Source organism: Rhipicephalus microplus, chromosome 3, assembly GCF_043290135.1.
Source record: "Rhipicephalus microplus isolate Deutch F79 chromosome 3, USDA_Rmic, whole genome shotgun sequence".
Taxonomy (NCBI): Eukaryota; Metazoa; Arthropoda; class Arachnida; order Ixodida; family Ixodidae; genus Rhipicephalus; species Rhipicephalus microplus.
In genome coordinates, this window is record NC_134702.1 from 235,035,716 (window position 1) to 235,063,422 (window position 27,707).

The following is a 27,707-nucleotide window of genomic DNA, read 5'->3' on the forward strand; positions in this document are numbered from 1 at the left end:
CCCATATGACTGGGATGGCGATGGCGTAATAGTTAGAGCATCCGCCTCACATGCAAAAGGTTCGTAGCTCAAATTCCGGCGCCATGCAGTTCCCAACCAGATTTTAAAAATCCGCGTGGTGATGAAACTGCAGGAAGTGGCGTGGGGTACGGCCTCACCGGCAACCACTGCCGGTAACGCACTCCCTACTAGAGTAGGATTGGCCACCCTCGTGCAGTATCTGGACGCTGCCTCCCACATGCATACGTCAATTAACTCACAGCCCTCAGTCCCCAGCAGCTGCGAAGCAACGTATCACGGCGGCGGACACATCTGCAACGCAGCAGAGGGGCTAAGAATCTCTGGATCCGGACAGGCCACCACTGGAACCTGAGCTTGGCAACGTTTAACGCTAGAACGTTATCTAGTGAGGGGAGTCTAGCTTACTGTTCGAGGAGCTAGGGGATGTAAATGGGATATAATAGGGCTAACTGCGGTTAGGAGGACAGATGAGGCATACAGAGTGCTACAGAATGGGCACGTTCTTTGCTACCGGGGCTTGGCTGACAGAACAGAACTGGGAGTGGGGTTCCTGATTCACAGAAACATAGCTGGCAACATACAGGAGTACTGATAAAAGAGGTTTTTAGTTTGACGTTTTTGTGGTCCGCCCCGCTCCGGGAGCACCCGCGAAGCCGCAGCGGAGCGGTGGCTGAATTTTCTCTTTTAGTTATTCGTTGTCATCAGCGAAGCGTGTCTTTCGCAGTTGCACCACCCTCTCGTCGTTTTCATCGTCGGTAAACAAAATAAAAAAACATTTTTTCACGTTATACAAAGCAAAACAATAACGTATAAATTATCTTTTTATGAAGTATTTAGAAATCCACTTTCAATGTATTAACCGTCTATTTTTTTTTTTTACAAAGAAGCAAGCCCTGACTTGATAGTAGCCACTCAAAGGCCAACAAGGTTCCGTTCCAGATCCATTGCAAGCATTCACTGTGTGTTGTTTGCGCTTTTGACGCGTGTGTGGCGGCGGCGTTTTCATTTTTCACCATTGAAACTGTGTTTGCATAACCATTGATGCCTCCGACAAATGTGCTAGAGGACCCATTTCTGATGAGTGTCTTAAAGTGATCCGAAATCGAGGACTTGTTGTGCCTTGAAGTCTTCCAATACACTCGGCGAGACCCGCTGTCAAGACATGGCCTCTTGAACATCGACAGCATGGACAGAGGACAATTTCGCACGTATTTTAGGTTTGAAAGAGATGATGTGCGAAGCCTGTGCTGTGCACTACAAGTGCCTGAAAATGTGACAACGCCGCAGGGCGTGCACGTTTCCGGAGTTGAGGCACTCTGCCTTACGCTACGGCGTTCGGCTTATCCGAATAGGCTGCGAGAACTGGAGCCGCTGTTCGGGCGGCATTATTCAGTGATTTCTTCAGCCACTAATGCAGTGCTCGCGCACATTGACAGCACGTTTGAACATCTACTGCGAGATGTGAATAACCACACCTGGCTGGACATCGCTAAACTCCAACTCTTTTCCGAGGTATGAAGTTTGTTAATTTGCTTTGTTACTTCTAATCTAATATAACATTTTATCGCAGGCTGTGCATTCCAAAAGTGCGCCGTTGCATAACTGTTGGGGCTTCATCGACGGGACAGCGCGAGCCAATTGCCGTCCATTGAAGGACCAGAAGCGATTCTTTTCAGGGCATTAGCACTTTCCCGCCCTTAAATATTAGTCGATCATGTGTCCTAAAGGAATCATTTGCCAACTTAACGGTCCATACGTCGGCAGCCGGCATGATACAGGCAAGTTATTTTTGTTATACTGAGCCCCGTCCTATTTGTCCAACTTAAAAGAAAAGCATCATCGCGCCTATCTGAGGGAGTGCTCTGTGCTACTTCAGCGAACAAGCTATCACTTCATAATAATGTTGTGAAGCCCACTCAGTCTGGGACAACTCATTGTGGTTACAGCAGAAAGCAGCACATTATTCAAATTGAATGGTGTTGCAAAAAGAACCTGAAAAAAATGTGAACTGTTTATTTTGAGAATAAGGTGCAAGTTAAAATGAGAAATGCATGCCCCAGTTACCATTAGAATGCTGTGGCCAAGTTTTCTTTGTTACTCTGCAACAAGTCTTCAGTCATAACTCGTCACAGGTAATGCCATGCTGGTTCTATTTATAAATGCAGTATAAATGTGTTTTACTGCATAGCACTGTGAAGAAACCTTCCTACTTGGAAAGGCATCAAAGCTTTTTCTTTTTTTTATTTGGAGAGAGTGCATCTAAAAAGTGCACACTACAGAGTCCACTTAACATTTGTTTATTGGAAAGTGGTAAGAATTTTATGAAGCATTCAGTGTCGCATATCATGTGGCAATATGTTTTCGTGTGCTCCTTTATTTTCAGGTATCCTTCGAAAGAGCAACACCGATCGCAAGCTAGAGAAGCTTGCCAAAGGCCACATCTTTTGTTTGTATGGTGACCCTGCCTATTCACTGCGACCTCTGCTGCTGAAACCTTATGGCGGGAACGTGACTGTGCAGCAGCGGGCTTTCAACAAGAGAATGAGTTCCGTTAGACAAGCAGTCAAATGGGGTTTCGGAATGATTGCAGGCTTGTTTACTTTTCTGGATTTTCGTAAAAATCAGAGACTCAAACTGCAGAACGTGTCACGCATGTACAAAGTTGGCACAATTCTTGCTGATTGCCACATTGTATGTATAGCTCACAGTTATCTCGTTACTTTCAAGTTGAACCTCCTCAGCTGGAAGAATATTTCAGACCAAAGGACTGAGCGGATTCCTTCGACACAGTTTCTTTATTTGTGTAGGCGAGTAATTTTTTTTCTGATTGTTCGAGCTTGTTGCTCATTTCCTGGAGAATTTGAGTAGAATTCGGGCGCTGAGCCACCATTTTCAGGCGCTCTTCCTGCAATCTTAGTTTTCTTTCTGCTAGTGTCGTACGACATTCCTCGAGGTCAAGCCGTCGGTGTTCTAGCTCTATTTCCTTCTGCCGGAAAAGGAACTCATTTTCTTCCGTTTTCAGAAGCAGCTGCAGTCCAAGGACCTGGAGGCCTCTGATTCCTATAAATTGAAGTAGAACACAAATGACATACTTCTAAAGTGTTACAGCTCATAACTAATTTACTCTAAGATCAGCACCATCTTATCACATCCGGGTATGATGAATGCCAAGCCTAGCATTGGAATTGAAAAAACGCCCCACCGCTGTGGTCTAGTGGCTAAGGTACTCGGCTGCTGACCCGCAGGTCGCGGGTTCAAATCCCGGCTGCGGCGGCTGCATTTCCGATGGAGGCGGAAATGTCGAGGCCCATGTGCTCAGATTTGGGTGCACGTTAAAGAGCCCCAGGTGGTCAAAATTTCCGGAGCCCTCCACTACGGCGCCTCTCATAATCATATGGTGGTTTTGGGACGTTAAACCCCACAAATCAATCATGGAATTGAAAAAAACAAGCAAACGAATCACTTCTAGCGCGTGTATGTTGTTTCAATGCAGTGAGAGCTATGCATCATCTGGTGCAACTTGAAAAATCATGCAAGTTTGATTTGCATTACCGGTCGGAACAGCAGACTGTCTGTAACGCCGCTGTTCCGGCGCACGAAGGGGCCCGTGAGCATCATGGGCAGCGTTGCCCCCTTGAGCGCCCTAGTCAGCGTCGCTGTCCTCTATAGTCTGTGTTTCCAAGGTATCCTGTGCTACAAGCGCGTGAATGATCATCAGAAGTTAGGCACTGAGCCTATTAGCTAAGGTATTGTGTATATCACTTTTTATTTCATGTTTTGTAGTATTTTGCACAACGATTACACGGTGCAACTTGCGTTGCAGCATCGTGCATAAACACTTTCATATGTGAATTTCTGCTAGTAGTAGTATTAAAGAATATACATTTGCATAGTAGTAAGGGTGCACTTGCTTCTCATGTGTTTCTCGCCTACGAACATTTGTTTAATGTGCCTTGTTGTACACGTCGTGAATAAGTAAATAAAAATATATTTCACTTCTAATGTACTTTGCACATACCTGGTGCAGTAGCCGGCACGCCTGGTGCAGCAGCCGGCACCTCTCCAGCTGGGCTGGTTGTGGTTCTGTCGCCTGCTGTCCCGTCACCTCTATGTGGCTATGTGGTGGCTCACTGCTGTCATCCTCATAGATTGCCAATGGCAGATTTGTTGCTGTTGCCTCGTCTGCCCGTAGAAAACGAGGCACTTGAATGAGAATGTCATTAGTAATACTATAGGACCCCTGAGGAAATAATTCACATAGAATAAAAACTACCTTTCTTTTCTATATTTGTCAAAATAGATATTTGTTTTCCCATTTAATGAGCTTAATTCACAAATATGTTCACTGAAGTTACGAGAAAAATTCAGCAAGCTGAAACAAAGCATTCGATTATTTTTAAATTCAGTCATTTCTCACTGAGTGCCGATTAAGTACATCACACATTTACAACGTGGGACTGTAGTATATTGACTGCCTGAGGATCAATGCCATATAATTAACAGGCACAGTGGCCACCATATTATTGTATATTGTAATATTTATAGAGAAAACTTTCTAGCTAAGTAATCTGTCTGACTACTGTGTCACAAAAATTCATTCTGTGAATACTGCTATTGAAATACATGCCGTCACTCCCGCTACAGAAATTGCTAAGATGAACACTTCACAGTTTTCATAATACAAGTTTAGGGGTGGGTTGCTGTTAGCCTCCACTCCAGATTACTTGTCATTTTTCTGTCCGTCGTCTGAGGCCCGGACAGCGGGTAAAGATGCCATTGCAGCATCCCTAATTACCAGAGCCTGGGCTCTGCGCGCCTTGGCCGATGCTAATTGTTGAGCGGGCTGTCGCGGCCCCACGCCGTTTTTTTTCGACAGCCCCATGCCGTTTGCGTTCTGCGGCACAGTTCTGGGGGCATAATCGACCTCCCTCAGGAGGTCCGCTACGTCTTGAAGCAGCTGCTCCCGCTCTCCATATTGTTCTTCAGTGCCGGACCTACGGAGCAATCAAGCACGTTACGATGCGACTGTTTCCTCTACAGCACTATAACAGCGTTAACTAATGAAGTAAGGAAGCACTCACTTCCTCATGTTCACTGCATCCTGCTGTCGGAACTAGCCAATGAGGAGGTCCACTCGCTCTTTGATGCCGCGAATTGTGAGCTCGCGATTTACCGCTCTCATGACGTTTCGCAGCACGTCCTCCCACGCGCTGGGATTGCTGAAGGGGTCAGCACACACCACTTCTTCCAAGAGAAACAAATCTTCGTCGATGCGAAAGCGTTTTCGCGGCTTGCGCTGGGCAGGTGATAGCCAAGCTGCAGCACTCGCGGAAAGCGTGCCATATCCGGAGGCAGCCATCTTGAAATGAGCAAAGTTGCTGCACGCACGAGAGAGGGCGCGCGCGTTGTCCCCCTTTCGCTTGCAAAAACGGCAGCGACGCACCGCGCTCCGCTTAGGCTGCTCGTAAGTGGACCGTATTCCCCGCTCCGGTAACCCGCTTAAGGCCTTAGCGGAGGCCGCATGCGCACTCGCGTTCCCGCTCCGCTTAGCTGCTAAGCGGAGCGTTAAAACGTCAAACTAAAAACCTCGAAAAGGGTGGTAGGTATCGTAATTAAACTGAATAAGAGATACAAGTTAGAGGTGGTACAGGTTTACGCGCTTACATCCAGCCATGATGACGTTTCACTTGAAAGCTTCTATGAAGACGTGGAATCAGCAATGAGTAAGTTAAAAACTCAGTATACTATACTATACTGATCGGAGACTTTAATTCAAAGGTAGGGAAGAAGCAGGCTGGAAGTAGAAGATTATGGCATCGGTACTAAAAACGCCAGAGGAGAGCTACTAGTAAAATTCGCAGAACGCAATAGTTTACGGATTTTAAATACCTTCTACCGAAAATGAGGAAACCGCAAGTGGACATGAAGGAGCCCTAATGGCGAAAATAACAACAAAATAAACTTTATATTGAGTGCACACCCAGGCATTGAGCAGCATCTGGAAGTGGTTGGCAAGATACGATGCAGTGACTTTAGAATAAGACGGTGTCGAATTCGCCTAGACTTGACGAAGGAACGACAGAAACTGATACGCAAAAAGCCAATCAATGAGCTAGCACTGAGAGGGAAAGTACAGGAATTCAGAGTTTCGCTTCAGAACAGGTACTTGGCTCTTAGTGAGGAAACCAACCTTAGCGTACATACAATGCATGATAATCTGACGAGTATCATTACGTAGTGTGAAGTGGAAGTTGGAGGCAGGGTAGTTAGACAGGACACTGGCAAGCTTTCCCAAGAAACGAAGAATCTCATTAATAAGGATCAAATCATGAAAGTTTCAAGTACAACAGACAAAATAAAACTGGCAGAGCTTTCGAAGTTGATTATTAGGCGTAAGGTATGCGATGTAAGAAGGTATAACATGGAGAGAATTGAACACGCTCTGAAAAACAGAGGAGGTGTAAAAGCAAGTGAAGCGGAAACTTGGGATAGGCCAAAACAGGATGTATGCATTAAGGGACAAAGAAGGCAAAATAACTACCTATATGGACAGGAAGGTTAAAATAGCGGAGGATTTTTACAGATATTTGTACATTAGCCGGGACGACCACGAGCTTAATACTATAAGATCTAGCAGTAACCCAGATGATACTCCACAAGTAATGATAGAAGTTACAAAAGTCTTGGAGAGCATGCAAAGAGGCAAAGCTACTGGTGAAGATCAGGTAACATCAGAACTGCTGAAAGATGGACGACAGATTGTTTTAGAAAAACTATCCACCCTGTTTACGACTTGTCTCCTGACGGGAAGAGTACCAGAGTCTTGGAGGAATGCTAACATCACCCTAATACATAAGAAAGGAGATGACAAGGACTTGAATTACAGGCCAATCAGCTTTCTCTCTATAGTATGCAAGCTACTTACAAAGGTATTTGCTAACTGAGTAAAGAAAACATTAGAATTCAGTTAACCAAAGGAACAAGCAAGATTTCAAACAGGCTACTCAGAATGACCACATTCATGCTATCGATCAGGTAATAGAGAAATGCTGAGAATATAACCAACCACTATACAAAGCCTTCATAGATTACGAGCAGGCGTTTGATTCAGTAGAAATATCAGCCGTCATGTAGATACTGTGGAATAACGGCGTCGATGAAGTATATATAAACGTCGTGGAAGAAATTCACAGGGGATCAACTGCTATCATAGTGCTTCATAACGAAAGCAACCGAATACCAATCAAGAAGGATGTAATTCAGGGAGACACTATCTCCTCAATGCTATTTACCGTGTGATTACAGGAGGTTTTCAAAAGGCTAGATTGGGAACAGTTAGGGTAAGAATCAATGGAGAGCACCTTAGTAACTTGCACTTCGTTGATGACATTGCATTGCTGAGTAACTCAGGGGACGAATTGCAACTCATGGTTATGGAGTTAGGCAAGGAGAACGGAAAGGTGGGTCTTAAAATTAATCTGCAGAAAACGAAAGTGATGTACTTCAGAAGACAGCAGTGCTCCGAGATCGGCAATAGTGCACTTCAAGTTGTAAAGACTATGTCTACTTAGGGCAGGCAATAACCGCGGAGCCGAACCACGAGATTGAAGTAACTAGAAGAATAAGAATGGGATGGAGCACATTTGGCAAACACTCTCAAGTTATGACAGGTAGATTGCCACTATCCCTCAAGAGGAAGGTGTATAACAGCTGTATCTTGCTGGTGCTTAGCTACAGAGCAGAAACCTAGAGACTTACAAAGAGGGTTCAGCCTACATTGAGAACAAAGCAGCGAGCAATGGAAAGAAAAATGGTAGGTGTAACCTTAAGAGACAAGAAGAGAGCGGACTTAATCAGGGGACAAACGGGGGTTAAGGATATCATAATTGAAATCAAGAAGAGAAAATGAACATGGGCCGGGCATGTAGCGCGTAGACAGGATGACCGCTGGTCATTAAGGGTAACTAACTCGATTACCAGAGAAGGCAAGCGAGTTAAGGGGAGACAGAAGATTAGGTGGACAGATGAGATTAAGAAGTTTGCGGTTATAAATTGGCAGCAGCAAGCACAGGACTTGGTTAACTGGCGGAACATGGGAGAGGCCTTTGTTTTGCAGTGGACGTAGTCAGGCTGATGATGATGATGATGATGATGATGATGATGATGAGGAGGAGGAGGAGGAGGAGGAGGAGGAGGATGACAACGAAGACGACGACATATAGCCCCGCCGTGGTGATGTAGTAGCTAAGGTACTCGGCTCCTGACCTGCAGGTCGCGGGACTGAATCCAGGCTGCGGCGGCTGCATTTTCGGTGGATGAGAAAATGCTCTAAGCCCGTGTTCTGAGATCAAGGTGCACGTTAAAGAACCCCAAGTGGTTGAAATTTTTGAAGCCCTTCACTACTTCGTCTCTCATAAGTATATGGTGGTTTTGGAATGTTATATACAACATATAAGTCATATCAATCAATCACATATATCAAGTTTAGTGTTAGATGTCGTCAATTCTTGACGAAGGTATATGACTGGTGCAAACAGGGTAACCATGACGTGCGTGCTATGTAAGAATATGACTACATACCACTCTCATGATGCGTTCGCAGCCATTATGCTAGCTCCCCATACACGAAATTTGGTGTCAGGTCACGTGAATCGACGAAAAAGATAAGTCACACGTCCAAACATGAAAATAATGACATGGAAGACATGTACGGCATGTTTTGTGTCCACCTCCTAAAGTTGCGCTGAATATAATGTGACATACCAACTTTCCTCATTCGTGCTTCGCATATAATTGTTTTGCACTGTACTTGGGATCTGCCGGTTTTTATCGGTGTTGATTTATATGTGGGGTTTCACCTCCCGAAACCACCATATCATCAGGTGAGACGCCGTAGTGAAGGTTCGACCACCTGGGGTTCTTTAGCGTGCACCCAACTCTGAGCACACGGGCCCGCAGATTTTGCGCCTCCATCAGAAATAGCCGCCGCAGGTGGGATTTCATCCCGCGACCTTGTAATAGTGTGGCAGAAGCTAGTAGCCATCGTGCATTCTCTTCGCTTATGTACACATTGTTAGCGCGATGGCTAGCCTCAGTTGAATTAGAGTTTTGGAATTGATTGGTAGTCTTGTTTAATCTCTCGCTTATCTTTACAGCGAAGGGCCACAAATACATTATTCAATCACATCCCACATGGTGTGTTGACTGCATGAATTCACTGGCAGCTTATGCCTGGATCTGCCCCTTAAATTGCCTGACAAGTGGCTAGAATGTGTAATTAGGTCCTGGTAGAAAAAAAAACTAAAAATATAGCTACAGCTTTTAGCATCCACTTTCTATTGTAAGTAGGAGTGATTCTAATAAATGATGTTTCAAAGTAACAAAAGCCAATACGTCGCTTAGTCTAGTGAAAGTGCCTTGAAGCCCAAAATATGCAAGTAGATAAGTTTGCTCTATGTAAAAGTGTAGTCTGGTAACATGCACGCCATATATAGAACTAGATACTAGAGTATGTACAATATTATTTATCGCCGATATATTTTGCGCTGCTCAAGAGGTAAAAAGAGTGTCAGAGGAAAAAGTGTCTAGTTGCTGTTTAACAGATTGAGCCGCGACCCATGCGCGCGGAGTGCACGCATGCGCTGAAGCGAAAAAGTGGCAGATCCCCCGCACAATGGGAATCGATGATATGCGAAGCACAAGTTAGGAAGGTCGATATGTCGCTTTGAAATCGCTATAGCGTTACGAGGCACATAGATGTAGCACACAGCGAACTCAACTAGAAATCTAACGTGCGCTAAGGTATCTGGATATGATACAAGTACGTTGTTTATAGTCACGTAACAACGATTACGCGACTATAAACAAATAAAAGAATAATAACCACCTCAGGTGCCATCTGTCACCGATGTGGACGCCATCGCTTCATCTTGAAAAGCGAGGTTTTGTGCACGGGGCATTAGAGGGGCTGATGCTTGGTTGATGATAACAGCCAGTACTAGTCACAGACGTTTTTGGAAATCTTCATCGTCTTGCAATTTTTATTTCGCATAATTGTTGTCATGAACACCATCGGCAGCGGTTAACAACCCAATTAGCGTTGTGAAAGGGCGCGTAGCTAAACGGAGTTTCGGGAAAGCTCAAACTCACCTCTCCCCAAAAGTTTACAATTTTGTGTTCGTAAGTACACGCGCACAAATACAAACACACCCACATACATAATTTATGCTAAAATTATCCCCCATTCGCCAAAAAAAATCAGGGTATTCCCCTGTTGTTGTGGCGTAAGAGCTGTTGCTCAAAAAAAATCGCCTGTCCTGCGTAGAACGTGCCGCACTTACAGCAAAAGCTTGCAGAGCAGCCTTTCCAGAGTCTGTTTTAGACATCTTTACGGCAAGTACGACTATACACCATTATGAAAAGGCGCTGAAGCGACACCACCTTGGACTGATAAAGTTGCAGTTTAGTATTCGTATCAAATAAACAAACAGTGCTACGGTGAACTCACACGTATGAAATCTATTTGCCGGCACATTGAACGTTTCATGTCAGCGATCATTTCATATTTTAACATTGTAAGCCTACAAAAGAAACAATTATCAGTTCAAGATGGTGGCACCCATGAGTCAAAAATATTGTAGGGTATAAAATCAAGGTACCAGCTGTGACATAAATCATCGTAACCTCCAAAACGTAACGAAGAATCCAGTGTGGCATCAGTCCTCACTCTGAAGAAATGTGCGGTGCCCACTACACATCTGTAAAGTATTGTGCGCTCTGTTTGGGCTCTGGCCCATGACAATGATGAATTAAAGCTTAGTATTTCCAAATGGGTTCAAAAAGCTCAACTACCCCCTCAGTGCGTAATTCCCATTGCACGATGCTTGATTGTAATCTTACGCTGTACAGTGTTATATTACTCATGCGTTCAAATGATAACTTCTCCTGCCTGACACATGTATAGGATATTTTTGTGTTCACCATAAAAAGCGCAAGTGTGGCTCAGCTGTAGAATGCTTGACTGCGATGCCACGCATACGGCATAGGTTGATGTACTATATTTTCTGGAACTTTCTTTGTAATTTTCTCTTGTTTGGTGTGACAGTAGTTAGAGATACAGTAGGAATTCGGCTGTTGTTATATTCTCTTAATATATTTTGCTCTAATGTGTTAGGGCATCAAATGCCATCATGGTCACCAGAGCGATTGTCGAGTACCCAATGTCTGCTTACCAATGGCTAGGTACGTCCTGTTTGGAATAATAACTCACATCACCGGTGGTGTCTATCAACCCGCTTCACGTTATTGCTACATCTTGAAAAGCGTGGTTGAGGGCATGCAACTCTGTACTCGCGGCTGGCGGTGCTAATGCTTCGTCGATGACGATAGCAAGAGTGGTCGGTGCCCCTAAGATTTTATATTGGGTGTTCGTTTTTATACTTTACTGTATAGCGCTTACGCACGCTTGCGGTGGCAGACAGCAACCCCATTCTCAAAGTGATCTCATCACAACACTTACTGTAAAATAAAGTTCACATGACTCGTGTGAAGCTTGGGAAACAATCAAGCTGCTCTATCCTAGTGGCTTAGCTTGACGTTGTCGCCTTATGCGAATCTGACGTAAACAGGGTAGAGTCAAACCCATGGCCTGTCACAAACGTTTGAAAATCGCAGCATATTTGCAGAGTGAATGATAATGAGTGTGCGAAGTGTCTGTCAGTCCGTCCGTGCCTCCATTTGTTTTTTCTTTTGTCCATTCATGAGTTCGTCCATGCGAACGTTCAAGCGGCCGTCCACCTGTGCGTCCATCCGTCCATTCATCCTTTCGTCCACCTGCCTGCCTGCCTGCCTTTCTGTCTGTCTGTCTGTCTGTCTGTCTGTCTGTCTGCCTGTCTGTCTGCCTGTCTGTCTGTCTGTCTGTCTGTCTGTCTGTCTGTCTGTCTAGTCAACAGTTCAAGTACCATAATCTCGCATATTTTCATCATGTACTCAATTTGTACAAGTACCAACTTCCAGCGGACATTGCAAGGACCAGACGATAGGTGGCTCCCTACTACTACTACTACTACTACTACTATTACACACATCGAGGACGCACAACCCACGGATTAAGAAACGTCGCGCCTAAAAATCTCCTCACTGTAGTGCCAGAAATCCAGGAGCGAAGGGGGCTCCGGCAACTCCAATAGAAGCACAGGAATTCCTTCGCTCATACTCAGCTTGGGCCACGCTGGGCGTATTCGGCACGGCGGGCACGTGGAGTGTCCTTGCGAGTGGGCGTAGCAGGTTGGCGGGCGTACATCGGTGCATGCGCGCCTAACTGACATCAAACATGGGTGATACGCGGTTGTGGCTTGGTTGTCCCTAGGCGAAGAGGCAGTTTTTATTTTTTTTCTCGAAAGACGGATGATTCACTAGGCCGCAGGCACTCGGCAATCTTTGATTCAAGGAACATGCATGCTCGTAGCAGTTGCCGGAAATCCCAAGATTCACTTTAACGAAGTAATGTTGATGTGAGTGCTCGCAATTATTGACTTTCACAAGTTCTCACGAATGAAACATTTTGTTTTTTCACAAGGATGAAGCAATTATTGCGACAGCAGAAACTTAGAATGCAGTACCAAGAGCTGCTAGTAGATCGAAACGTGCAGCGCACTCTTCATGCAAAAATGACGCTCAAAAACAACACACACAGGACGAGAGCTATCTAACAATGTTTGCAATTAGACGCTTAACGCACTGTTTAAACAAAAACGACGCACGAAACGTGATACCAGAAAACTCTAAAAACCAACGAGCACCTCAGTTGTTATTTCGCTGTGTTTAAAAGCGTGCACTTTTCTCAAACGAGGCCTGCCTAGCGAGAGAAGTGGACCTGTGTGGCCCGGGCAACCAACGCAATCATTACGGTGAAAGGCCAAGGCACACGATTTTACACACTGAAGAATAAGCGCAAGCACACATGCACCTCAAGAATTTCTAGTTCTGTGAAGCTTTTAGCGTTTTCTATAGGCAACACATGAGCACAAGAATTAACACCCATTAAACAGGCAGGTATTTATTCTGCACAAGTACTTATGTAAAGTCAGTTCACTGCAAGCCTGACTGTACTAACCGAAGTGCAGTGCCGCTTGACTAATTGGTGAAGGTGGCAGCTAAGCTCCTGTCGGGAAAATGCGTTTCTTGAAAGACTTGAATTCAAGTTCACTAAGCTACATAGTTTTAGTTTTTAACGTGTAGTTCAAATGGTGTCAAGTATGTATAGGCTGCTCCCTGCTGAAGGAAATCTTGCAGTCGAGGTTTGAATATTTCCGAGTTTCTACTTTCAATACTGGCACTCAGATAACGTGATGACCTAAATGGTTCGGAAACCTATTAAAGGGAAAGTTGATGGAGCCAACATTTTGTCAAATGAACTTTTCTTCGTCAAGGCAACGCTGTTACTTTGACTAGGACAACTCAATTTGCCGAAACACTGTTTCCAGCAGCTTTCTTTCTCGGAAAACTTCTGATCCCTTCAAGCCACTCCCTGCCTCTGAATTGCAGTCTCATTTGGAGCTCAAGCTCTGTAAGAAAACTATACGCGCCATCATAGAGAACGTGACTGATTCAAATAAGACGTGCCCTACTCGCGATTGTTGATAATTTTCGCGTAGGTTTGCATATTCTGCGCCTATTGTTTCTTGTTATGTCTGTCTGTCATTTGTAAATTAAAGCTGCTTTTATAGATTGACACTTTTACACGACGTGTATGCCTGTTTTTTTAAAATACGTGCATTGAAATGGTTTGTTTTATTTGTGCCGATTAAGCTTCGTCTTACTGAGAAATCAGTCAGCTTAGCTATCGCCTCTTCAGAACACACGAACAAAATGAATAAAAAATGGTAAACAAAATTTTACGAGTGGCCACATCGCCCAAGCGTCCAGTGGACCTAAAAGAAGGCACTGGTGCATTATCTTGCATGCGAAGTGGGAAAGGAGGGCTTCTGCGGCAACCCCCTCTTCTCAATTTCGTTGCGATGGCAATTATATAAACACTCTCGGCTAGATTTTGCCGCTAGCGTCGGAGTCGCCATCACTCATCGCATTTGTATACGTATACATATTTATGGAAATAAAGAAAAATATTTCGGAAAATTTCTCTGGCGCGTGGACTCCATCGTGGCTACTTTTATTTGCAAGTGCGACGCGTTAACCGCTCAGACACGAAGGATCACCTATTACAACGTTCAAACGGCAAGATATAGTTATATCTACCACTTACCACTGATGATGGGAATCTCAGTGAGAACCAGCATTAGCAACATGATGGCGCAACGAGCCCGTGTCGCCACATCGTCGGGCGCGGCGGCGTGCGCTCCAGTCTTCTTCGCAAACTTGTCTCCACGGAGAGCGAGCAGGGTGGGCGTTAACGCGCGTGCTTATCTCGTGGTGGATTGATTGCTAGGTATGTTGGGTTTAACATCCCAAAACCACAATATGATTATGAGAGACTGTAGTGGAGGGCTCTGGGAATTTCGACCACCAGGGGTTATTTAACGTGCACCTAAATCTGAGCACACGGACCTACAGCATTTCCGCCTTCATCGGAAGCGCAGCCACCACAGTCGGGATTTGATCCCGTGACCTGCGAGTCAGCAGTCGAGTACCTTAGCCACTTGACCACCTCGGCGGGGATATCTTGGAATGGGGACAACCATACGCTTTCGCTGGCCTTAGACTTTCACCGGAAAGATTTTGTTGTAGTTAACAGGCACACAAATGTCACTGCAATCATTACACAGTGTATGTTTGCGAAAAGAGGCGTGCCTTTCAGATAGCGAAGCAACAACTCAGACATTTATTTGCGTTTATCTGTACCCGTGAGCATGTTTCGTGCGTCATTTGTGTGTGAGAAACACGGGCACTTTAGACCTGCTTGCAATTCTGCGCGTGACTTTCCGAATTGTTGCTATCGCATTCAATTCTTAGCCTTTGCGACAAAGCTGCGACTTTTTTGTTCTTTCTCTTTATTTGGTGAACTCAGTAGTGACGTCGTAAAAGAAACTTTTTTCTTTTTTTTAATAGGATGACCGGCAATCGTCGGAGCTAAAAGTGGCGCTGCGCTGTGCATCGAAAATTCATGGGAGGTGTAGGTAATTATCACCCCCTGGTTTCACCTCGAGGTTTCAAAACTTCACTGCTCTAAAGGTGTTCCTACTCAGCACGCCTGAAACCTATATCTAGAAGCTTCTTTTATTGAACCTTCAAACTATCGCTACAATTGGAAGCTTACGTTGCTTCGTGGTCTTCTGAAGTATACGTGCGCCTCGTATTCACTCTTTACAAGTTCACAATGTCGGTAGCTTTAGGTGCATAACTGTGGCCAAATTCTTGGCATGTTTAGGGATCTGCATAGCATGTAAAAGGTGGTACAGCTTCACCGTGGTGCCTTCCCCCTCTGGTTAGTCGAGTAAAAAAAAGAAAACATCTATGATTGCCAAAATGAGGTGATGACATGCCTTTAGCAGCGGTCTGCCTTTGATCGCCAATCAGGGACCAGAGTAAACCATTTTTAGAGTGCGAAATACAGGGAAGAAGGTGTCATTGCAATCGTCAACCTGCATACTACTGGCCTCGCACCTTGAACAATGGCCATAGAGGCCCTACTCAGCAAAGATGTGGTGTAGACTACGCGCCGCTCTTGAATCTTTGGAAGGGTTTGGGGTGGGGGCGGGAGGAAGCAGCCTTTTTTGCTGTGTGAGCACGACTATTATACGAGACTTGAAGTGGCCCAAGGCCTCCGACTACGCTATTAACCATCCCTGTATTTCTCCTTACACGTCGTCGAGCCGATGGGTCATTATCTGCAGCAGGCACGGTGGAAGCAGGGTGAGGAGAGCACATGCGCATTGCACATGCGCGGTACTTGCGTCCGCATCCAAAAAAGCCATACTGGTGAAAAGGTGAGGGCAGATAATAAGGGGTGTGCGACAAGCCCTGTGGCTTTTTGGTGGCCGGGGAGCGATGGGATGCGGGGTCGCTCGCGCTATAGGAGCGCAGGGTGTTTCCTCTGTGCGTGCTACAGTGGCGAAGCCTCGCCGGTTTTGGGGGCGTCGTACGTAAGGTGAGTCGATGGCTCGTATTCTACGGCAACTTGCGCGCGAGTTTTATTTTTTGCTGTTATGTTTCGTGCTGACGTTCCTACCGTTCTTTCACTACGTATGTTGGATTGGCCGCAAGTCCACGGAGATTGTTCCCTCCAAGTTTTTGGTCCTCCTATGTGCGTTAGTGCCGTGTTGAGCCGGTCCGGAAGGCTCTTCGTGATTATTTTGAGTCGCCTATTAAGAACGGCGCTTGTTCTCAGCGTTGCTGGCTTAACTCTGGGAATTTCGGCTCACTGACCCCACTGAACGATGGCGGTGCCGTCAACGTTTATACAGCAAGCTGCTATTTTTTTAACAGATCACTTCAGCCATTCCGGCACTCCAACACCTTTGCATATACCGACCGCCTTGCCGCAGAGCTTCAAACCCGATACCATTGTAACCAGGGTTCAGCAATTTTAAGCAGTACCGCCAAATATACGCCCAATATACACCCGCAATGCCCGCGTGGCAGTGCCTGTCACGTCTGCGTAAGTGCAAAGTAGAGTCTTCGCCTTTACTCACTAAATTAGAAAAAAATAGACAATGCCAATAAATTCTCCTTTACAAAACAGAACGTTCCGTTACTTTTATTGGGGTATGACTAAAACACATTTATAAAGGAATTATAGAAATCGCGGTGACAGGCACAAAGGATTTCCAAAATAGATGTAATGCCTATTTTTATGAGCTCACTTGTGTTACCATCTGGCGAAATTGAGAGATGGTGTTGACGAGTTGCTTTTGTAGTGCTTGTTTGCATTAACAATGCCGTACAGTGCATTTCACGAACTACTGCTGCGAACTTTGCGAACCATCAACGAGAATGAAGATATGTGTGCTTTGAACAATACTACGGCGTGATCTCCAGATAAACAGCTTACTCAATTTCGATGAAATCGGCCCCACGAGGTTCTACCACTCAAAAAAAAGATACCTTGCTGATATTACGACAGAAGAGGTTGTAGGCGCTCGACAGGTTCAAGTTTCAGGTCGGGGGGTGCTCTGCATGACATTGTGGCCTATACCTTAACCCAATCGTCGCTGTGATCAAGAGCTCTTCCATGGGCGGCACAGCTCGATGATATAAAGCGTGGTGCGAAAGATCTTTGCCCATATTGAGTACTCCGTGCGGACCTAACAGTGCACAAGTGGCTAAAATAAATATCCCATTTTCTACAATAGCTTTTTTCATGTAAGGAGGTGGGCTGTTGCTGTCACCAGCACTGTACGACTGCCTTTAGTGCTCTAATTAGGCTTCACCGCTGTACATATCTGTGCTCCAGTAAAGGCCGTGAAATTGAATTCGTCATTACGATGGAAAAATTGAACCTTGGCAACAATTTTCATAGCACACCAAGTACAATTTAGGAAATGAGTTTCCTAAACTAACTGGAGGTAACTCTGGCGCTACGATCGCTTAGCGACCATGGGAATCATTAGTACACGAATTTGCCTAGTCTTCGTACTTGCGTCAAAGAAGGAACTTTCTTCAGCTTTGTTGCCCGATTTGAAGTGGTGATCCTCAAGAATAACATGGTGGAGCACAACCGCTCAACATTTGCTGATTTTTGTTTCGTGACGAAGCAGCTTCAAGCCACGCGAATGTAAACGGAGGCAGAAAATGATTAGGTAAATTAATTTGCTAAACCATCAGTTTCATGCTCCCTAAACGCCATGCCTAGCAGCTTTTATTAATTTTAGCGCCAGAGTTCCCTCCCTTCCCAATGTACTTATTGGGAACGCTGATTTAACCACCCCTACATCCTCCAACTGTCCTGACAACACCGCCTCCAAAATACACAAATCTCAGATTTATCAGTAATGTGATCTGTGCCTTTACCGTCAATTCTATTGATATATTCAGGTATTCATTGAAATAAACAACAGAAACATCCCCTTGAGCCTGTTTATTACCAACACTTTGAAAAGTTACTTCTATGAACCAGACACCCCCTTCTTAAATTTTTTTATCTCAACATGTACACGCTCCCGGGCAGCAGGAACCTCACGGTGGAGGCAGTCTCGTAACAACTGTACTGTGAAAATCCTTATAAATAATGCTTCCTTGCTGTACAAATTCCATTTGACATGATTACCTGACTTTCCTACTCAACTAGACAATTAGTGGCTACAGCCACAAATTTGTTCAAGCAGTTTTCAGAGAGAGTTAATTTCAGTGAAAAACAAAGCGTATCACTGTTGTGCTGGTGGGTCGCCTGCCTTTCAAGGTTGGCCTGCAGTTTACTCTATTACTTCAGAGACAGTAGGATTGGGGGCGTTGGTATAACATGATAAAGATTAGCTAAGCTAGGTATTGCAAAATCTTGCTTCGAGAACACCTTGCGAAAATCATGTGTGCACAAGATTACCAAAAGCTTTGTTAAGCAATCTTCAAGGCTGAGGTCGGCTGGTTACCCCGACCACGTGCAAATTTCCGTTGCCGAAGGCCTGCTGCGTGAACTTCAGGTCAAATAGAACGATAACGTATTCCAACCTGCCGCAGATTCACTTTCGCCGTGGTTCCGTATATGCACAAGATTGCGCACAACCTTAAGAAAGTGGCACAGAAAGCTAATATGAAGGTGGTCCTTATGGCCACTCAAAAATTGTGTCACCTGAGCAAGCTGTTCATTCTTCCGTCCAAACCCACCCTCGGCTGCACTACAAAACATGTAAATAAATTTAGATCCCATATGTAATGTGGTGTATTAGCTGCTGTTATCGCGTGGAAGGTATTACGCTGGTCAAACAGGTCGTTGTATAAATGAGAAACTGAAGAAATATATGTACAATGTGGATCATTGAAAACAAGGATGGCTGTTCGTTCACTGCAGCACGTGTCTGCCGGTCAATGTTTTCAGAGTGTACTACTGTGTCAAGATGCAGGAATAACGCCACACGCGAGATCGTAGAGGAAGAAAAGATATGCTCATTGAAAGATTTTTTTATTTACACTCGTATCTACAGCGCCATTTAGGCATTACAGTGGAGGTTTACACAGAATTTATAAATCATACCATTCAAGAGCTTTGGTAGTGAAAAACTAAGGAGATATAGTGGCATACATTGTTGTCAATACACATGAATTACGTAAAGATCAGCTAACTCAGACGAAGAGAGAAAATTAAAATGAAATTTATAATATACAAACATAAAAAATACAAAAACGATGTGATAAGAACTAAACACTGCATAAAGTTTGACTGCAGCTGAAGATAGAAAGATATGTCAAAGAGCGGCCGCAAAAGCTTTGTTATCTAATATGCTGACCTTGTCAGCAGGCAGACGATTCCACTCAGATATAGTTTTGGGGGGAAAAGTGCTTTTAAATAGGTTAGTCCTGCAGCTATATTCTCTAACCTTAAGCTCATGATCTGTTCGCCTTGATACATAATGGGGCTGAAGAATATACTGATTATGGTCTATTCCAATGTGGCCACGATATATATTGTGAAAAAGCTTCAAGCGCGAAATTTGCCTTCTTTTTTTCTAGAAGCTCCCATTTTAATGTTTCCTTTGTAGCAGTAATGCTAAGGTTTCTCTCACAGCTACCGATAACGTATCTTGCAGCCATGTTCTGAACTCGCTCGAGCTTGTCGAAATCGGCATTTGTGGGAGGATCTCACACTGTGCACCCATACTCTAGTATTGTTCTGACGTAGCTCTTGTAGAGAAGATCGCGGGCATGCTGAGGAAACAGCTTTGTGTTAGGCCGAGAGAATTCGAACACCTTACATGCCTTTGCAGTAACGTAATCAACGTGCCTGTGCCAGCACATGGATGATGTAAGGAATACGCCCAAGTACTTATACTCTGAAACAGTTTGTAACGGAGAACCAGACAGACTATAAAATGTCGCTGCCATACGTTCTTTTTTGTGAAACGCATATGAGTAGTTTTCTGCACGTTTATTTGCATATGTGAATCACAGCACCAGTTTTCGAGTTTAGTTAAATCACTTTGTAAAAGAACGGTTTCATCGACGCTTGTAACTTCCCTATACATTATTAGATCATCAAGAAACAATCTGATGAAACAAGCGATGGTGTCGGGAAGATCATTCATTATTATAAAAAAAGCAAGGGGCCCAACACTGAGCCCTGAAGGACACCAAATGTTACGCTAGCCATACCCGATTTTGCGCCATTAACCACTACGTACTCAGAATGCAAGGACAAGTATTCCCGAATCCACGTTATCACCTGTTCATTGGTAATAAACCAACGTTGCTTACATACAAACAGCCCGTGATCTGCGAGGTCGAACACTTTCCTGAAGTCTACAAATATCAAATCAACACGGGAGCATTCATCCAGTGAGCTACAAACTTCGTGAACAAATTCTGTATTTGAGTTGTATGGGAGATCGCTCGTGCAAAATCATGCTGTCTTGGATTAAGAAGATTTTGATTGGTTATGTGTGTGATTACATTGCTGCACAAGACGTGCTCTGATATTTTGCAGTCTGTACTTGTCAGAGATATCGGTATGTAATTGTTGACAAATTCACGAGAGCCTGATTTATACACTGGTACAACGCATGCCACCTTCCAGTCGCATGGCAGGCTTCCTGTTCTCAATGATTTCGAGTATAGAACCCTAAGGAAAGTCCTGATGAACGGTGCACACACTTTAAGAAAACCGCCTCTCAACCCATCCGGTCCTCCTGCTTTGCTAGCGTCTAAGTGTCCGAGAAGACATTGAATGTCGTTTTCATCAACGGCTACGTCATCCATATCTGTCATACATCTGTTAGTAGGCGTAAGCAAAACGCTGTTTGACGAACACGACGAAAATATAGAGGAAAAATTGTGTTAAAACAGCTGGCTTTATCTAAGCTATTTTCCATTTCTTTACCGTCATGCTGAAGCGAAGGAACACACACTCCATCTTTATTACATTTGAGCAGATTCCAGAACAACGTTTTTGTTGTTTTGAATTAGGGCAGATCGTTGAAAAATTCTTTTTTCGCATGACGGAATTTCGTTTGCAGACGTTTTGTGATGGTTTCAAGTTGCTGGCAAGTCTCAGAGGTGGGTTTTTTCTTAAATTTTGTATATATCCTATTCCGTTTACCGGTAAGACGCCGCAGCTCACCAATAAACCACGGCTTCGATTTGGTACGACGTGTAGTCTGCACCCATAAAGGCACGTAATATTCTTGTTGTCGGTCAAGCATTTTTGTTTTAAAAAGGAGCCAAAACTCTTGAATGCTGCAAGCACCGGAACGGTGCTCGAATTCTGGAAAAAAAGCTTCCAATGCAAGGCCTATCTGGTTTACGTTTCCCTGGCTGTATTTATACATCTTTCTTGATGCAGCTCTCCGAGTCTTTTCGTATGTTAGCTTCATTTCACACAAAACCGCTTTATGGTCGCTAATGCCAGGTAACGTCAAAACCATTTTTTCCACTTTGGCTGATTAGTTAAAAATAAGTCTAAGATATTATTTTGTCTCGTACTTTGCTTTACCATGTGAGTTAACGAAAAGCTGTTAAACATGTCCAACATTTCCTTTGCTGCTGCAGATGTAGCCCCCGCACTGGAAGACTGATCATTCCACGAAAGCTCTGGAGTATTAAAGTCCCCACCTATAACAAGATAATCTGTATGGACGGTCTCTAGTGTCTTTAAAAATTGGTCATAACAGTTGTAGAACTTGCAGGAGGCCTATAAAATTAGCACACTGATAGGTTTTCCATTTGGCAATCTGATCTTGCACCATACATCCTCGCAAGTGCCGCCACCTAGATCAAGTACAAAACAAGACAGCGAACTATCAAGTATAAAGACTCCACCACCATGACGATTTCTGTTGTTCCCAAAGCAGTTGTAACAGCTTGAAAATACCTCAGCGTCTCTTACGTCAGTATCTAGCCTTGATTTGGTTCCAAGCACAAAGCTTGGTTTTACCATGCAAGGCAGGTTATGTAAATTTTCCACTTTATTTTCGATGCTACGGCAATTGACAACCAGGAAAGCTGCATCTGCTATAGAGCTGCGCATGCGTCATAGTTTGCACAACCTGGCCGCGACTGTTTTTGTACACGTATATTTGTCCATTTGAAAACAGTTTATTATATTTCAGATTTGCGCGAGCACCATTAGAAGCATTCCTTTTGCCGAATTCTAGGAGAAAGTTTTTTTTTTTTTCTGGGCACTGCCTCTGAGAAATCTTCCGATATACTGATACTGGAGCCTTTTAGCTTGTTAGCGTTGGCTAAGATCGTCCGTTTATCATTGTACGTTGAAAACGTTGCAATAAGCGGTCGAGGTTCGTTATTCTGTTACCGTGCAAGCCTATGTGCCCACTCAATCTTCACTGACAATAATCCTAAACCAGATACGATTTCTTGAACTTTTTTCTCAAAGCAGTGGGCAATTCACGGCTTTCACTGTCAGCGACACCATCAAATATCGAGTTACATCGCCTGCTGCAGTTCTTCAAGTCATCCACTTTAGCGGATAATCCTTCACGGTACTATGCGTATTTTCAGTTTTCTTTCTGCATTCTGTCACAGCTTCTTTTAAGTTCGCGAACTGGGCTATTGCGCTTTCCACTGAATCTATTTGTGACTTACCTTCTTGTATAGCTGTGTTACATTGATTTTGCGATGTCTCAATAGCCTGTAGTTTGGCCTTTATATCTTTCTAACCATCCAAAATTTGATTTAGTGCCTCCGCCGTAGTCGGACCAGGTTTTAACTCAACGTCACCACACAGAAACAAAAGCAAGAAATAAAACGCATATCTGCGTAGTAAAACAAAGCGACGTCCAGTATAACAACACACAACACGGCGTTTCAAGTCCGCGCTTGAACTACGGGACGTGACCAGCATCATAAATATATGAAAGATGAAACCCTCATCTGAACAACCACCAACGTGCGTTAGCAGAAGAAAATGCGTGAGTGGCACGGTCATGTTGGTGCCGGCCTCACGCCCTGTTGCTGTACTGATCCAGTCCTGCTTTTGTACTTGGTAGACTTGGCCTTCATCCGCCCAGGGTTCGCTGATCGGCATTTGACACTGTCCAAAATGGGTAGCCAGGCACACACTGCAATCGTCGTCCTGGCCTCGGTCCTCGGCTCTGCACAGTGTAGTCAACGATGTTTATCGCTCAGTGCTTGCGCTGCCATTACGATGAGGCGCATTTGCGACGGAGCAGTAGATAATCTGCGTTAGCAGAAGAAAATGAGTGAGTGGCACGGTCATGTTGGTGCCGGCCTCACGCCCTTGTGTTAGCACTCCTTCTGTCTGCTCACGGATAAAAAGTTCTTTTGCTTGTCGGTGTGATGTACGTATGCATTATCAATGTGTTTCGCGCGTGACTGGTGCAACTGGTAACTGTATAAAAGCGAAGTCCTTCGCAAGAGAGAAATTGTTGGCAGTTCAGTTGTCTGTCTCGTCTCTTTTATCGCCTCCGGTTGTTTGCGCTGTTAATCACTTTTTTCCATTACTTCATTATACACAGCACCTGACACCAACTACAAGCATGAAACATGTCGCTAATTACCATAAACAAATGCAAATGATAAAGACAGTTTAACATCAACCACGTATCATTAAAAATACCATAGGCGAAAATCTTCAGGTATGTGTCATTGAACGTGTTTCTTTTGAGATTGATCTGAATTGCTGTTGTAGTGATGCCACGTATTGAGCTATTACCAAACACACATCCTGTCAGGTAGGGTTACATACTGTCGGGTAGAGTTATTACACCTCAAGCAGCCTCATTGAGTGCTAAATGTTTAGATTATACCTACTTTGATCTCGGAACCTCGTGCTATGCTTTGCGTTCTGCAGTTGCCGTTACACGCTTCAAGCTCTGCACAGTAAAGGTGCGCTGATACAGCATTGCTTGGGATTTAATTACGGAACTGTCAGACGGATTTGGCGGCCGTAAGTTAGGAAAAACGTTATTATTCAGTTCACTCACGCTAGCCTGCTTTGAAACTGCAGGTATTTCAGAAACAATAATTGAGACTTCACCGCAGTGGACATTATCATAAAAAGTCAACATAGTTCCACTCAGTTAGCAAACTGTATTCTGGGTGCCGCCTAAATTGCCGAAATCATTGTCAGAGTGACGGTACAGTGTCTGTTTCATCCTTGTTTACATGCATTACAAGCAGATGACGCATCTGACGCTAGTAAGTGGAGAGTGGCTGTCTTCGCGTGGCATCGCACTTCCACGACAAAACACTGAGAAGCCCCCACCCTCCCATTCTGATATCGAGACGGAAAGATTTACGGGTGAAGCTTGAGGGTGTGAGTCATTCCCTCCTCTGCAGTAGTATTATGTAGCCACCTCAACTTTATGAATGGCTCAATAGACGGCGTTGTGTATATACGTTCTTGAAAATATCTCTAGATGGCATTAGTGGTTTTCCTTCAGTTGACGATTTCTTATTGTTGACGCACGAACTTACGAGCAGACTCATCGCCACTCATCATCATTCCTCCGTTGACATGCTATAATTTTTTCGCAAGGTATCATTAGTACAGATATACGCGGTGAATTCCCCAGCACCAGAGTACCCAGCAAGGCTGCAGAGCTTAGTCGCAAAGATAGTCCAAAAGGGTGACTGCTGAATATAGCGGCTAAGCCACTCACTGACTGATATTTAAGGGATATAGCTAGTCATGAACAGCAATAGGGGATATGTTAACGTGGCGCCATTTATCGGTGACAATAACGTCAGGCTGCCACAAGTGAATGGGAAATAGGTAAAGAAAATATTATCTCCTGAAAAGAGCTATTAATTAAACACGGCACAGGGTTCTGCCTAGCAGGCAGAATCCTGTGCCTATTTTGCCACATTTTGGTAAAATAACCGAATCAGAATACAAATTGTGTGGCTTTTGAGGACAATTAAACATCGCCCATAGAAACTCGTGCGATGTCATCGTTAAAGATTCAACACTTTGGCATTCTAGGCAGTTTGTACTGGACTGCTGCCACTTTCTCAGAATGAAGTCTCATTTGTCTAGAACCAGGAGTCATTTTTCATAACTACCTTTTCATGTGACATTAACTTTTTTCAATTATTTGCCAATCAGTTACGGCATGCTGCCACTTTTGGCGGACGAAAGGTGGCGCGACGTGCAAATGTCCCCGAAGTATGGACATGCAGTAACAGATTCTGAAATGATCAGCAACAAAGGATCATGGTGCATCTGTATCAAACCCTGTTGTGATGTTTGTTTGATGGTGCTTAAATTGGGCTTGTCATTCAAACACGTAAAACAGATAGAAAAAAGATTGCGAGGTGTCAGAGACAACATTGTAATTTGCACAAGTAGCTCCTGCATCACCCGGATTAAGCATGTCCATAACTAATGCAAATACTGCCAAAGAGTTTCCTATGCTCACTGTGGTGTTTCGTGAACTGTTTAAGCGCCTATTTCACAAGTAGAGTGACATCTTTAAAAAATTCCGCCATATCCATGAAGTGAATGATGATGAGTGGGCGAAGCTCCGGAGGTAAACCTGGTAAACCATGAATCCTCTGTACATTTTGCCCACTCGATTTTATTACATCGCTCCCCCTAGCGTACGTCGCCGCACTAAATCGAACGATTGCCTTCAACCAATGACACGCGCTATATGTGACATCATTCCTATTTTATAAGATCTCGCGTATTTCATCAACTACAAGTACCGCTGTCTAGTTTATAACATCTTGCATATTTTCATCATCAGCTACAAGTACCACCATCTAGTAAACACTACAAGAACTAAACGAGAGGTGGCTACATACAGGAGACGGTACCGCCATCTAGTGAACACTGCAAGAACTAAACTAGAGGTGGCTACATACAGGGGACGGTACCGCCATCTAGTGAACACTGCAAAAACTAAACTAGAGGTGGCTACATACAGGGGACGGTACCGCCATCTAGTGAACACTGCAAAAACTAAACTACAGGTGGCTACATACAGGCTACAGGGGACGCACAGCCCACGCCCTAAGGAGCTTCGCCCCTAAAACACAGCAGGATACATGCTGCTCTCGTCTTTACCTCATGGTCAGACAGTGAGTCTACATATCCTTGAGACCTCGCAATGCTCTTCACTGGCCTGTGTCTGTAAGATGCATCTCGACATACTAACATGTATCTCGAAATATCATCTCGACATATAATCAGCACAGTTGTGTGGTCAAGCAGTCAGTAAAGTTTAGAGATAGCTGCGTAACTGCTAGGCGAAGTGTGCAACTGGCAGTTTAGCAAGCTCTTCGTATACCATTAAATTTGGGTTCACTAGTCTAACAACACTGCTGCACCAATAATTCCTCATTGCGACTTCAGGTCGAGTGTTTCTGTAGCGGGATATTGCAGCTGCTTATGCCATATATAGTCAGTAAAGTTCAGATGTCTTTTTTTTCAGGTATTCTAAGAAAAACTGCCCTTTACCGCAACCTGAAAATGATCACCGAAGGCCTCAGATCTGTCGTATATGGAGACTTCACCTATCCACACCGGCCGCTGCACAGCAAACCTTTTGGACGTACTTCTTTGCATGTTTCCAAAGTTAAAATTAAGAGACCAACAACTGCCCAGAACATGAAATGAGATGACTTCACGGACATAAAGACTGTACCTCGTAGTGATTGAAACTAACTATATTTTTCTCGTGCGAAGGCGAGTTATATTTTAATTTCTTCAAAGAAAATCGCGAAATAGCTTGTGGCGCCCCTGGTGGCCAAAGTTTTCAATCATCCAGCTACCCTGTCACGTGACCGCAAATTACTGTACGCAGAAAACAATTTTTTTTCTTAGTACTGACCTATTGTTTTCTTCATTAGAGCCAAAAATATTGCTCTATAAAAACTTTATCATAGTCCTGCGTTAGTATTGCGCAATAAAGTGGCGTTGTCATTGCATAACGTAATGATCTCATGCTCGCTAGCGTGCTTTGAGCAGATTTTGTACATGCTCATGAAACAGTGCACCCAGTTTCCAGTTCGATAAGAATTCACAGTGCCGCGTTTTTTTTTTGCCTACACATTGTCTCAAAAATGACTTGCTGTGGCGTTTTCAGTGACTGGACTTGGCTCGTGTGTCGAGAGAGTAGCGATGAGGGAAAAGCCATCCACGACGCAGGCTTATCAAGCTTGTGCGCAGGCGCACGCATCGCGGTACAAATGCAGGGAAGCTGTATAAACTCCGTCGTCTCCATAAAACGCCTTATTTTCTAAAATAGTTCTAAGGCTAAGAATGAGCGTCTTAGGCATAGTTACAGAAACTCCTGCGAAAGCAGAACAGTTACTGTGGGGGATGCCTAGTCGGTGAAGGACGGATCCAAACATAAAACGTAGGGATGTTTATTAAAGTGGTAGCAACAGCAGCACAAGTGTGCCGATGATGCGCTCGAAAGATTAGAGAAACAATCATTAAACCAAGCTTAGTAGCTTGGGTTGTATATCCACCTGTGGGGACATCAGCTCTGGTGAAACAGTGGTGGCGCTGCCCGTTATCGGGCGTTCGTTGCAGCATGCGGCCAGTTCACGCTGGCTGCGCTGGTTTGTGCGTAGTGTGTCGCCACCACAGCACA

General features: G+C 44.3%; 1 long non-coding RNA gene across 1 annotated transcript; it reads left to right on the forward strand.

Moving 5' to 3' along the window:
- Positions 1-15,984: 15,984 nt before the first annotated feature.
- Positions 15,985-27,039, forward strand: LOC119159860 (uncharacterized). Its single transcript, XR_005108136.2, has 2 exons — positions 15,985-16,126; positions 26,541-27,039. It is a non-coding gene; the product is annotated as an uncharacterized LOC119159860 (long non-coding RNA).
- Positions 27,040-27,707: the final 668 nt, after the last annotated feature.